Raw genomic sequence first — 13,216 nt, forward strand, 5'->3', positions numbered from 1 at the left:
AAGGGTCTGGGGCTGGGGGAGGAATTGGCGTGGTTTCACATGATTGGTCCATTTAAACATCAGCGGACTGTACATGTAGATGTACATGTAGCTGTACAGCAGAGCATCTGGTTAACATTTAACTTAGGTCAGAAGGGTGGGAGATAGGGAGGTGCCGGGCCAGTCTGGACATTCTTGTATGTCTTCCCTATCTTTATGGCTAGTTGGTTCCTGGGATGACTTTACAGCCTTTGTTCTTTGCTCTAGGCCCAAAAAGCCCTCCTAACTAGCAAGCCGCATGAGTCATGGACCTTGAATTTTAATTTTCTTTCAAAATCAGTCTGGCAGTTCCTCAAAAAGTTGGACATAGTACTACCTGAGTACCCAGCAATACCATTCCAGATTCTCCAACATATAACAAGACACATGCTCCACTATGTTCATATAGCAGCCTTATTTCAAATATCCAGAAGCTGGAAACAACCCAGATGTCCCTCAACAGAAATGGATACAGAAAGTGTGGTACAATTATACAATGGAGTAAAACAATGACTTCATGAAATTCACATGCAAATGGATGGAACTTGAAAATATCCTGAGTGAGGTAACTCAGTCACAAAAGAACACACACTGTATGTACTCACTGATAATTGGATATCAGCCCCAAAAGTTTGAAATACCCAGGATTCAATACACAGGCCATATGAAGCCTAAGAAGAAGGAAAACCAAAATATGGATGCTTCAGTGATTCTCAGAAGGGTTAACAAATTACTCACAGGAGGAAATGTGGAGACAAATTGTGGAGCAGAGACTGAAGGAAAGGCATCCACAGACTGCCCCACCTGGGAATCCATCCCATATGCAGCCACCAAACCTGGATGCTATTGTGGATCCTGGGAAATGCTTGCTGACTATGGCTCTCTCCTGAGAGACTTTGCCAGTGCCTGACAAATACAGAGGTGGATGCTTGCAGTTAAGCATTGGACTGAGCCTGGGGGTCCCCGATGGAGGAGTTGGAGAAAAGACTGAAGGAGCTGAGGGGGTTTTCAGCCCCATGGATGGAGCAACAGTATCAACAAGCCAGACCCCCTAGAGCTCCTGAGGACTGGACTACCAAACAAAGAATCCACATGGAGGGACCCATGGCTCTACCAGCATATATAGCAGAGGATGGCCTTGTTGGACATAAATGGGAGGAGCAGTCCTTGGGCCTGAGGGTGTTCAATGCCCCAATATGGAAGAATGCCAGGGCGGGGGAAGATAGGAGTGGGTGGGTGGGTGGGAGAGCACTCTCATAGAGGCACTGGAATGGGGATGGGGTAGGGGTTTCTGAAGGTGAGACCTGGAAAGGGAAAAACATTTGAAATTACCAAAATAAATAAATAAATATCCATGGCAAGGGACTTTGAAAGTAGCTTCCACAGATGGAGGAACCAGGTGAACCATGGTAATCCAGGCTGGGTTTTTATATTTAACCCCCTTTCCACAGAGCCCAGAAATTGTATGACACAGTCAGCAGAAAGGACAAAACAAGATCTGTGCTTCTTTTTCAAGGATCCCAGCACAAATGTCCTGCAGATGCAAGGCAGTGGAGCGCCCCTGCTCTGAGAAGGCAGTAGGAGCATCTCTCAGTTGGGATTTCTTCTCTCTCCTCTTTAGATGCTAGTGTTGACATCACAGATCTGCATTGTGTAGTCACACTATAATCCTCACTTTTAATTACACACAATGTGCCATATCTTTAAAGGAAGAAGAAGAAGAAGAAGAAGAAGAAGAAGAAGAAGAAGAAGAAGAAGAAGAAGAAGAAGAAGAAGAAGAAGAAGAAGAAGAAGAAGAAGAAAGAAGAAAGAAGAAGAGGAGGGGAGGAAGAGGAGGAGGAAGAGGAAGAAGAGGAAGAGGAAAGGATCTGTAGGATGAAATTTTTATGGAATTCAAGAGTACTAGGAAGAACCCCAGACTCTATTGACGCTAGAATTAGGCAAATTATTAAAGCAACTAGCAGGGGCACAGTCTCTCACCCAAATCATAAATGTGTCACCCAGAAGCCAGTAAAGAAAGGACTTTTAAAGGCTGAAACCACAAGTCCTGTTTAGCTCTGCCAAAATTAGATGCTTAAGTTGACCCCCAAATCGTCCTTGAATATCTGTGTAAGCAAGTTACAGAGGCCAAAACCAGCCATCAGTCATAGCATAACAAGCTGGTCATAGCTGGATATTTCTGGAGGACTTGGGGGGTCAAGGAGTCAGGGATGAAAACTTACATTCCAGGGACTTGAGTCACGGACAAATGACTATTAGGCACCAGATGGATACCTAGCACAAAATGGAGTTTCTTTAACTATCACAAAATAATCTCAGGCTGCACATTGTAGGTAAGCACACAGAAGACCCATCACGAAATGTCTGTGAATGTCTCCTTTCTAGATGTCAAATAAAAATCACAAGCGACCACTGATTTGGGCTAAACTCCTTCAAGATACACTAGGTCTGAACTCAATTGGAGGTAGTCATATTGAAGCTGTGGGCCTTCAGCCTGAAACTAAGATGCTTGTCTGAGTTTCTGAGAAGTGAGATCTAGAGGGACAGCAGCCCAGTTTCCCAAACAGAACAGTTTCCATTGTCATAATGAGTTTCCTGTGTGTTTATCTACAAGGTATAGCCTGACGGTAGCCAGTCTGTTATTTCCCAATGGTCTGGGTCCTTGTTTTCCTCGAACATGGAAAGTAACTTCGAAATGACAACTTTGTCTTATTTCTTTTTATTTGTTTTTGCTTTCTTCTCCATCAATACTTCTGCTCATCCTACTATTTTACTTCAGGGTGTGAAACATCTGATTCAACAAGTGAAAATAAAACCAATCGATATCTTTGAACTAAATCAATGTAATTTTGCTCTTTGTCAGAAATGTTAAAGCAAGTTTAGGCCATTGCCTCAGACTGGTTGTATAGGCTGAGTATCACCTAGCAACTTGGAGTTGAATTATGTCCTCCCCCACCCACTCACAAGCCTGGTGTTAATTGAAGCTCATCCTTACTTACCACATCTAGAGTTGAGAATCTGATGACAGAGGAAGAGTCCATCAGTCCCCCAGAACTCTGGACAGACCGTGAAGCTGATTAACCCTGGAGCTTCAACCTGGTCATGTGGACATGTCATCCTGTCTGCTTACGGGACATTCCAAACCAACCTCTTGCTGTGATTCACCTAGGTGAGGTCCAGCCACACTGGATATATGCACACACACACACACACACACACACACTTTCATTGACACTCCATAACTTTAGTTTTGGTATTGTTATAAATTGTAAAGCAAATATATGATATGCAGGATATCTGGTATGTGACCCCAAAAGGCATCACGCCCAGCAGGTTGAGAACTGTTGATTTAAGGGTTTGTTAATGTCCTCTTTAAGGACCTCTATCACCTTTGTCTAGTTGGGTTTAAGGTCTTCTTTCTTGTGCTTCAGCTATGTTGAAGGACCTGCTTCAGGTAGACTATCTGGGCTCTGGTGACATATTGCTTTGTTATTAACTTCTGTTCTTAAGCTGGTGTCTAGCCATTTGGTTTAGGGGTGATTATATGTCTAGGGGCTAATGGCTGGGTTTGTCTTTGTTGGGTGGCTGTTTTGCTCCTTGGTTCCTGTTTCCTCTCTGGATTTTCAGAGGGCGTGATGGCTGCGTGTTGCCTGTTTTACTGACTGCTTAGCTGGTGTGTTCACAAGCAATTCCTGCTGATGTTGGAGGCAGGGATGCAGCCATGAGTGGGTGAGGCCAGCCAGAAGGGATCCACAGGACACATGGGCAATGGGGAAGGGAGGCTGCGGCTGATGTTCTGTTGGAGGATCCTGAGGTATTGTGGAGGCATTTCTTTTTATTGAGGTTTTCTCTTCTCAGATGACTTTAGCTTGTGTCAAGCTGACATAAAACTATCCAGCACAGGACTAGTTTCTATTTTCATCACTGTGACAGAACAGATGACTGAAACAACCTAAGGGAAGAAAGACTGATTTTTGTCTCATGGCTTAGAGGATACAGCCCACCATGGAGGAGAAGGATTGCCTGTTAGTGGCTTTTTAACAAGTGTGTTACAGATTTCCTCTTACCCAGGTAGCTCCCAAATAATTGAGACTGGACTGTGTTATTTACTTAACAACTTTAAAGCACAATGCTGAGCAGTTACTTCTCTGTTCTAGTCTTCTAAACTAATCTGGCCACTTCCCAGTCAAAATTCCTGAGATATTTGCATTTTATGTCTTTCTGGAGCAGTTTTCTCAAGGTATCTCCTGGCTTCTCTCTGGGGCTGAATCCCCTACTTTCTCTCTCTCCCACCCACTCCCCTGGCTGGCAGGAAGTCCATCCCTATTCTCTCCTCTGCTCAGACATTGGCTGTTAAGCTGTCTTTACTGACACATCAGGGACCAATTCGGGATCTGGTGTTCACCCAAGATTGAGAGAGGAGATTCTCTGGATAAGGATTGCAACCAGAAACAGGGGCGAGAGGAACCAGCACTTGAATCATCGTGCAGTGCACAAGAACATTATGCTACACCGGCCTGTGTGCGTTGCCTGTGCTTAGCCCCAGCAGAGGGGAAGTGGAATGAATGGTTACCTTGGGTTGACAGACAGTGAGCAGAGGGCTTGGAGCAAGTCCTGGCTCTATGGCAGAATGCCTGCCAGCACAGTCCCATGTACAAAGGTTCCTTCCCACACACATGAGCCTGTGAGGACATGACCCTGAAACCAAACCGCTGCAAAATGCTTGTTGTTACAAGGTTACCTTTGTGCCCGTGATACAGCTTAGAGGCAGAACAGAACACTCCCTTAGCATGTCTCCAGAACCAAAAGCGAAAAGAGTGAGCTTTGCTTAGTCTGATGGCTCCAAATCTAATTAGCTCACTGAATCATATTTGGGTATAACATGAATAAATTTCCCATTGGACTATTGGCGAATTTAGTAAAAATAAATAATGAGAGCTAAAGGCATCTCTGATATGAGCCCTCAGTTGTGACATCCTGGACTGTGATTATGATTTGACAAAATTTAAAAATAATTAGACTAAGAACTAAACCCAAAATGTGGTGAGCACTCCTAGTGCCTTCTCCATCCAGAGGAAAATGTGGTGAGCACTCACAGTCCCTTCTCCATCTCAGAGGAATGTGGTGAGCGCTCCCAGTCCCTTCTCCATCTCAGAGGAATGTGGTGAGCGCTCCCAGTCCCTTCTCCATCTCAGAGGAATGTGGTGAGCACTCCCAGTCCCTTCTCCATCTCAGAGGAAATATCACCTTTATCTTCCAAAGACTTCTGAAAGAATGGGTGTGAACAGCAAAGATACTGAAGTGGCTAACGGCCAAGAACACATGCAGGATCTATGCAGTCAAATCAAAATTACACATTACTGTTTGCGATCATGTCTCAAAAAAGCCAAATCAAACCAAACAGCACCAGATTAAGTGACCTCGACAATCCCAGTACTTGGGAGACAGACATACGGGAATCACGAGTTGATGGCCAGCCTGGGCTACATACAGAGACCTTGACTCAATCAACACAAAGCAAAATTGGGCAAATATTTAGCATCACATAGAGATTTTTTCTCCCCAAATCAAAGCAGTGAGCAGATTTTTGAAAATCCATTATGTCAGACTTGGGAATTGTTAGGCGATAACAGGAAGTAAATAGTCAATAGTCTTGGGAATTGTTGGGAGAGAGCAGGGAGTAAACTTTAAGTCAGCGGCCTTCTATAAAGCCTAGCACAAGTTACCCACACTGCCTTGGGCTTGTTAGGAGTTTCACTGAATACAAAGCAATACTTGAAGTGAGCCTGAGGTTTTGCTGGTATTTGCAAGGACCAGAGCAGCATTTTGAAGAGCAGAGCTTTGGCACCAAGCTTAGCATCTGTACATTTCCAGCTGTGTGACTTTTCCTCTTTGAAACTAAGTTGCTCCAAAAATAGGCTAGGCTCTTTGAAGACAGTTTGTAATGGTAAATTCAAAGACTAAAACTGCCGGGCGGTGGTGGCGCACGCCTTTAATCCCAGCACTGGGGAGGCAGAGGCAGGCGGATTTCTGAGCCTGGTCTACAAAGTGAGTTCCAGGGCAGCCAGAGCTATACAGAGAAACCCTGTCTCGAAAAACCAAAAACCAAAAAAAAAAAAAAAGAAAGAAAGAAAGAAAGACAAAGACTAGAACTGCCCAGAGAGAATCTGGATAGTTCTGAGACGAACGATGGGCTGTGATTTTTTTTTTTTGAATCAAGGGTTAAAAGAACCCATCAGTTTCCAGAAGTCTTTGCCGTGAGCTTGGTGCTCCACTCCCGGAAGCCCAGTAGCTGGAAGGTGTCGACAGGGGGAGCAGGAGTTCAAGCTTTTCTCTGAGAGGTCAGAGAGTTCTTGACCCTCCTGGGACACACACGACTGCCTGCCGGTAAAGACCAGATCTCCCAAATCAAGAAAATCCCAAGTGAACTCAGCCTTCTGAGTGAGCTGGTAGTCTAGGACGACTTGCCCAGAAATCTGGAAAAAGGCTGCCTGGTTCCTCCCGCCTTGCTCTGCCCATACACAGATAGATGGCAGCACCATTTCTTCACAACCAAGAAGAAATGAAGGCCCGAACTGCCCAGTCACCTGCTCTCTCCAGAACATGGCAGAGTCCCATGGCTCCTACTGTGGGTGCCAACTCCTGTGCCTCCAGGCTTAAAGCCGCATTAACCTCACCACTTTTGAATCTGGCTGCACTACAGAGCCTCACCATAAACCACAGGGTGAAAAACCTGCTTGACAACCATCTCAAAGCTACGCAAAGCCTCTTTTTATTAAATCAGCATTTTAAATACCAGTTCACTTTAGAATCTAATCTACAGTGAGTGCCAGGAGAGGGAAAGATTCTCGCTTTCCTTTTTGTCAGTAGCTCAGCCAAAACTCAAGCCTAGGCTAGTGCGGAGCATTTGCTATTTACCCAGCTCTGATCCACTTTCAGAGAAAGTTCAGAAAGAGAAATAAATCACTCTGCTTTAGAGCTTGGGAATTCAGGACAATTATGATTTGCCAAAGACAAATAGTTAAAATAGATTGGAACTTGGGAGGAAAAAAAATCTGTCAAACTCTACTAAACTTTGTGGCTTGCAATGTCTAGTGAAAGATAATAGTGTTCTCAGAAAAGACAGAGGTTGAGGTGAACAGCCCCCTGTGATGACACGTGTGACCATCCCCTTTGCCATTGTGGCCCAGTGTCACTGCAAAGGAGTTTGGCTTCACCAGGCCATGCAGATGACCTGGGGAGTTACTGTTGCGGGGGACTTGTTGGAGTTTAGCATGGATAGGGATGTCACAATGTCCTGCTCTTGGAGCCCCCATGCCCTTCCCAGCTGGGGCTCCTGTGGAAACTGACCTAGTTGAAATCTGAGTTTCTGTAAGATGGAGAGAATGGTTCTTTGTTACATTGTTGAGGTTAACCCAGACAATGACCTTGAAGCCCAGGACAGGGCCTCCTGTGGAGCTCCAGAGGCACAAGGAAGAGATAGGAAGGGGGAGGCAGGGACAATTTGGACTTGAAAAGCTGTGGCTGAAGAAAACTGCCCACACACAGATGTGTTTTGTTTGGCTGGCAGAGGATGACCCAGATGTATCAACTTTCTCCTGAGTGCCTTGAATAGGATGTGAGGATGGTGTCTTTCATTTTTTTTCTTAGCGTTTTTAAGACTGGGGCTTTGCTCCAGGATCTTCTGATGAATGTAGAAGTGAGTTTCTAAACCATGTTCCTAAACAGGCCACAGGGAAGCAGCAGAGAAAGGCAGAGAATGTTGGGGGGGCATTTTCAGTCTTTATTTGATTGTTCTAGCAGACCCTTGCTTCAACCATATATAAATACAGCTGAGGATGTGGTATGAAATTATTTGGCTGGGAAACTATCTTCCACAATTTTATTTTCACAAAATGAGAAATTGAGTCTCTCAAATGGAGAAAAAAAATCGACTGCGGTTTGGCTAGGATGAGAGTGGTGGGATGAAGAGACGAACGAGCACACTATTTCCCATACACTAGTGTCTGAGCCTTGCATTCCAACAACTGTCGGAACTCCGCAGGACTCCACTGTGCTCCTCAGTTATTGTTGGGCCATATCGCAATGAAATTCTTCTTCCTGCTGTGGCCTTTAGGAGAACCCTTCTCCTTTTCCTGTCTAGGGAGCAGGAGCGGCGGGCTCACGGGGCATCTCAGCAAGCCCGCAGCAGGCACTAAGAGGATGAACTCTGAGAGCAGGAAGGACTTCTCTGGGTTAGCTCAAGAAGGGCTGGTTAAGGCCCCTCCACCCACAGCCACTGTATGCAGAAATCAAGGTTCCTGGCAAAAGGAGAGGAGCCTCATGGGAACATGAGACAGAGTCTGTCCTGTCATGTTCCCCTAGCCTCCATCCAACCCATCCTCCTAGCATCTTGGCTGAGGGACGGAAGCAGGGCCTAGATCTATAAGAAAACTGAGCTTGGCCATGTCAGGAAACCTGGGCACAAACCAGCAAATGAACCCGTAAACTTCCTTCCCAGGGAAGAATTGCTAAGTGTCCCAAGAGATATCTAATAAAACTAACTTTGTTTAGTTTCAATTTGTAGTATTAATTTTTTACATGGTGGGTATGTAAATTCAACTCTGTGTACTGAAGTAGCAATAACTTTGCATTCCTAAAAAATCCAATGTGTGCTCTTCCAGAGGCAAAAAGTTTGGGCTTGCCTTTTAATTCCATTTATTTCAGTAGAAATAAGACATGACTAGTTACAGAATATATGTATTATATCAACCCACTTAGAAAAAAGTGTTTTTAAAATGTTATTGGTAGAGGGGCTTTGAAACTTGAAAATTGACCCCCCTTGCTTCCATATAAAACAATACCAAATTACTCTATTACAGTATTATTTCTTAGGTAAATTGTATTACAATATGTAAAAATAAAGCATGGTTTAAAAAATTAATTAAAAATATTTGGGGCCAGAGAAGGATGGAATTTAAGGTAAGAACACAAAAGAGAATGTTAAAGGCACAAGATATATTTGCTGGCTTGCCTGCTAAGGAGGAGGAGGAGGCTTCTTACATTAATAGGGGTTTTGTTGAGTGGATGGTACAAGTTTCCAGCCAATGAAATCATCAGGACAGCAGAATCCTCCTTGTACTATCCAGCTTCTTCCATTTGGAGAATCATCCTTGTACTATCCAGGTTCTTCCATTTGGAAGCACTTTTCTAGCTCACACGCCCCACCTACCTCAGCCTTGTGATCACTAAGGCTGTGGCTGACTTGACTCAGAGCAGGTACATGGCACAGGGCAGCTAGAGGGGAGAGAGAGAAGGCAGGCTCAGCTTAGAGTGGAACACACACACACCAATGGCACTTCCCAGAGTGGCAAACAGCACAGACTCCCAAGTTACCATAGTGGGAACTGGCAGAACTCTGACCCCAATTTCTCTGTAATCTCTAAGGTGTGTGCAAGACTCCCTCTGACTTCTATTTCTCCAGTGTGTGAGAGAGTTGTGTCCTCCTGTACTTTATGGCTTGGTTTTTTTTTTTTAACCCCACCCCACTCTCTTCTGGGAAGACTCTAACATTTCCCCTCCTTTCAGAACCCAAGACACCATAGAAAGGAGCCTGCCATGGGAACCAATTCTCCATTAGCCAAGAATAAAAATGCCCATGCAATTCTTGTGTCCATTTGGCCCAGAGGGAAACTTGTGCAACCTCATCCTTCTGTGCTCCCGTAGCTCCTGACCTAACTGGCTTCTCAGACCCCCCTTATCAATGTGCTCCTCCTGCCCATGGAGGCCCAAGGCCATGGGGTGCCCAGGGTATTTATCTGCTCGAGCCTATTCAGGATTTAAAGACCAAGTTAAATAATTCTGACTTTTTACTTATAATAAGTGCTTCATTTTCTATCTTCCTGCTGACTAAGAAAAAACTTCCTATAGAAAACAAAATGAAAAGCTATGATCTTATCTTTTAATTAGCATATTCAACCAAGAAGAGACTGAAACCAGTGGTTTAAAGCTTCCTCCTGAGAGCAGAGCAGTAACCCGTCCTTACAGCAGCACTTTACTCAGTGCCTTGACTTCTGTCTGGGGAGCTGTTTAGTTAAAATCAAGAGGAGGAGACTTGTGAGAATAACCAAGAGAAGAGGAAGCTAAGTGATGTGAGGGAGGTTTGAGTCTTAATTTCCTTCCATCTGGGAAACCAAACAATTACCCAAATACTTGAAGTATAAACATTAGCTGTCTTGAAACATTTGCAAGACAACTAGTAGTATCTTATCCACCTCAGAAAGCACAACAATGTCCAATAAAGGGAGAGTTAAAAAAAATATATATCAGAACACGGAATCTCCAGACACAGAAGAGGTGTCTCTGAGAGGAGTAAATTCCCTGTGCTCGAAGTCCTAGAATCAATAAAGACTGATTGCATATATAAATTAGAGGCCATGTTTTTAGTATAGAGATATTCAAGTGAAGCTGAGAAAAGGCTCAATAGCCAGTGGCTGAGGTGTTTTCCGGAATCTTTGGCTCTGAACAGGAAAGTTCTATTTCTTCCCTTGGATTTTTTTTTTTTTTTTTTTTTGGTTTTTCGAGACAGGGTTTCTCTGTATAGCCCTGGCTGTCCTGGAACTCACTTTGTAGACCAGGTTGGCCTCGAACTCAGAAATCCGCCTGCCTCTGCCTCCCGAGTGCTGGGATTAAAGGCGTGCGCCACCACGCCCGGCTGGATTTTTTTTTTTTTTCGAGACAGGGTTTCTCTGTATAGCTCTGGCTGTCCTGGAACTCACTTTGTAGACCAGGCTGGCCTCGAACTCAGAAATCCGCCTGCCTCTGCCTCCCGAGTGCTGGGATTAAAGGCGTGCGCCACCACCGCCCGGCTGGATTTTTTTTTTTAATTCTAAGAATTTATGTTTTTTATTAATTATAACTCTTCTGGAAGATTAAGACTATTTATTTCCCCTTGGCTTTATGAGAGAAGGTGTCACTGTGTAGCCCAAGGTGGCTTCGAGTACAAGATCCTCCTGCCTTAGTCCTCCAAGAATTGGGGCTATAGGAGGGTCTCAGTCACACCTAACTTTAATCAGATACTTTAAAGCTGAATTTCCTTTTCAAACATCTGAGCTTTTGCTTCACTTTCTGCACATCTGCTCACTAACCTATTTTATTAAACAATCGACTGGTTGGTTATTTATTTATTATTTCTTTTGAGGCTGGCTCTTTCTCTGTAGCCTAGGATGACCTGGCACTGGCTATGTGGCTCCAGCTGACTTCTCACAGCACCCTTCCTACCTCAGCTTCCCAGATGAGATGACAGGTGTGACTAGCCACCTCTCATCTGACAGTCAGGCATGACAGTCTACTGCATACCCGTGCATTTAATTACATGTTTCTCATACCTTCGTTCAGCTCCCTGGCAGAGAGGGCAGAAAGAACAAGAAAGCCACAAAGCATTTCTGCTGCTTTCCAATCCACACGAGTCAGTTCTCATGAAAGGGGAAGGAGAATTGTTAACTGCAGTGCTAAATATACATTTAAAAGAGCATGCACCAGTGCTCCCCTCTTATTGCAACTATTTCCACAACTCAAAACTTACGTTAGTGGGAACTAAAGGGGGCAGGGGAAAGAGTGGGGAGGGAGGATAGCCCACATCCAGCCAGAGTTCCTCCTATGCTCTGGGCAGGCAGACGTGGGAGGGCTGCCTGACGCTTTCCACTCGGCCCGGGTGGGCGTCTAAGTGGGTAGTCAAAGGACCTGATTCAATCTTTAGGACTCACCTTAAAAAGTTGGGTGTGGCCTTTTCGCCAAGATGGCGCCGAAAGCGAAGAAGGAAGCTCCTGCCCCTCCCAAAGCCGAAGCCAAAGCGAAGGCCGTGAAAACTAAGAAGGCGGTGCTGAAAGGTGTCCACAGACACAAAAAGAGGAAGATCCGAACGTCACCCACCTTCCGTCGGCCCAAGACCCTTCGGCTCCGGAGGCAGCCAAAATATCCTCGGAAGAGTGCGCCCAGGAGAAACAAACTTGACCACTGTGCTATCATCAAATTCCCACTGACCACTGAGTCAGCCATGAAGAAAATAGAGTACAAGAACACTCTTGTGCTCATTGTGGATGTCAAGGTCAACAAGCATCAGATCAAACAGGCTGTCAAGAAACTCCATGACATTGATGTGGCCAAAGTCAATACCCTGAAAAGGCCCGATGGAGAGAAGAAGGCGTATGTTCGCTTGGGTCCTGATTATGATGCCCTAGATGTTGCCAACAAGATTGGGATCATCTAAACTGAGTCCAGATGACTAATTCTAAATATACATTTTTTTTCCACCGTAAAAAAAAAAAAAAAGTTGGGTGTGCTAGCATATAGTTGTAACTCTGGCATTTGGAGGGTCGAGAAAAATCCTGTGGCTTGCTGGCCATCCAGCCTAGTCTACTTGGCAAGCTAGTCCAAAGAAAGAGCTTGTCTGTAAAGCCAAGGTAGACCATGCCTGAAAAACGACACTCGTAATTGTTTGGTCTCCACATGTATACTAGACACACTGTTATGGCTAGTCCTGTGTCAACTTGACACAAACTAGAGTATTCTGAAAAGAGGAAATTGTAACTGAAAAAAATGCCTCCATAATTTCCAAGGACATTTTCTTAATTAGTGATTGATGGGGGAGGGCCCAACCCATTGTGGTGGTGCAATCCCTGGGCTGGTGGTTGTAGTAGTGAATAGTTAATCCACATTGAGCTCCGGGCAGGTCTCGAAGTTCTGCACTCGCCCAGGAGCTCTCTGGTTTCATGAATGAAACACACACGCATACGCACACGCACAGTGATATTTTTAATATGCCTTACTAGCTCAATGGCTGGGCATTTCCACACCTCCCTGCGGCTAGCACACACTCCCCTCCAGTATTCCTGAGTTAACACTTTCTAAATCTGCATTTTATCTTTGCTGCCCTGCTTCCTTCTGGGCAGCGTTCCCGTGGGGTGGGGCCACGTTCTCTTTCTACCTGCATTTTAGCCACTTAGCCTGCTCCTTCACAGCATGGTCAGATCTACCCGTCTCTGGTGACAGAATCCCTTCTTCCCACCCCCATCCCCACCCCAAGTTTCTTGCTTGGAAATTCTAAAAGTCCTGCCTCTTTTACTCTGCCCAGCCACTGGCCATTGTCTCTTTATTGATTAATCAAAAATCAGCTGGGGACAGGGACCCTCAGCGTCTGGACATGAAAATTCCCATGTGA

General features: G+C 44.9%; 1 protein-coding gene and 1 pseudogene across 1 annotated transcript in view; both read left to right on the forward strand.

The window, feature by feature from the left end:
• Positions 1 to 13,216, forward strand: part of Fabp12 (fatty acid binding protein 12) — a 65,691-nt gene that overhangs the window by 10,480 nt on the left and 41,995 nt on the right. The gene's annotated exons all lie outside the window — the stretch shown is intronic.
• Positions 11,789 to 12,271, forward strand: LOC110291750 (large ribosomal subunit protein uL23 pseudogene; annotated as a pseudogene).

The sequence above is a fragment of the Mus caroli genome, unplaced genomic scaffold (genome assembly GCF_978045245.1).
Source record: "Mus caroli unplaced genomic scaffold, Mus_caroli_1 scaffold_3, whole genome shotgun sequence".
NCBI classification, from domain to species: Eukaryota; Metazoa; Chordata; class Mammalia; order Rodentia; family Muridae; genus Mus; species Mus caroli.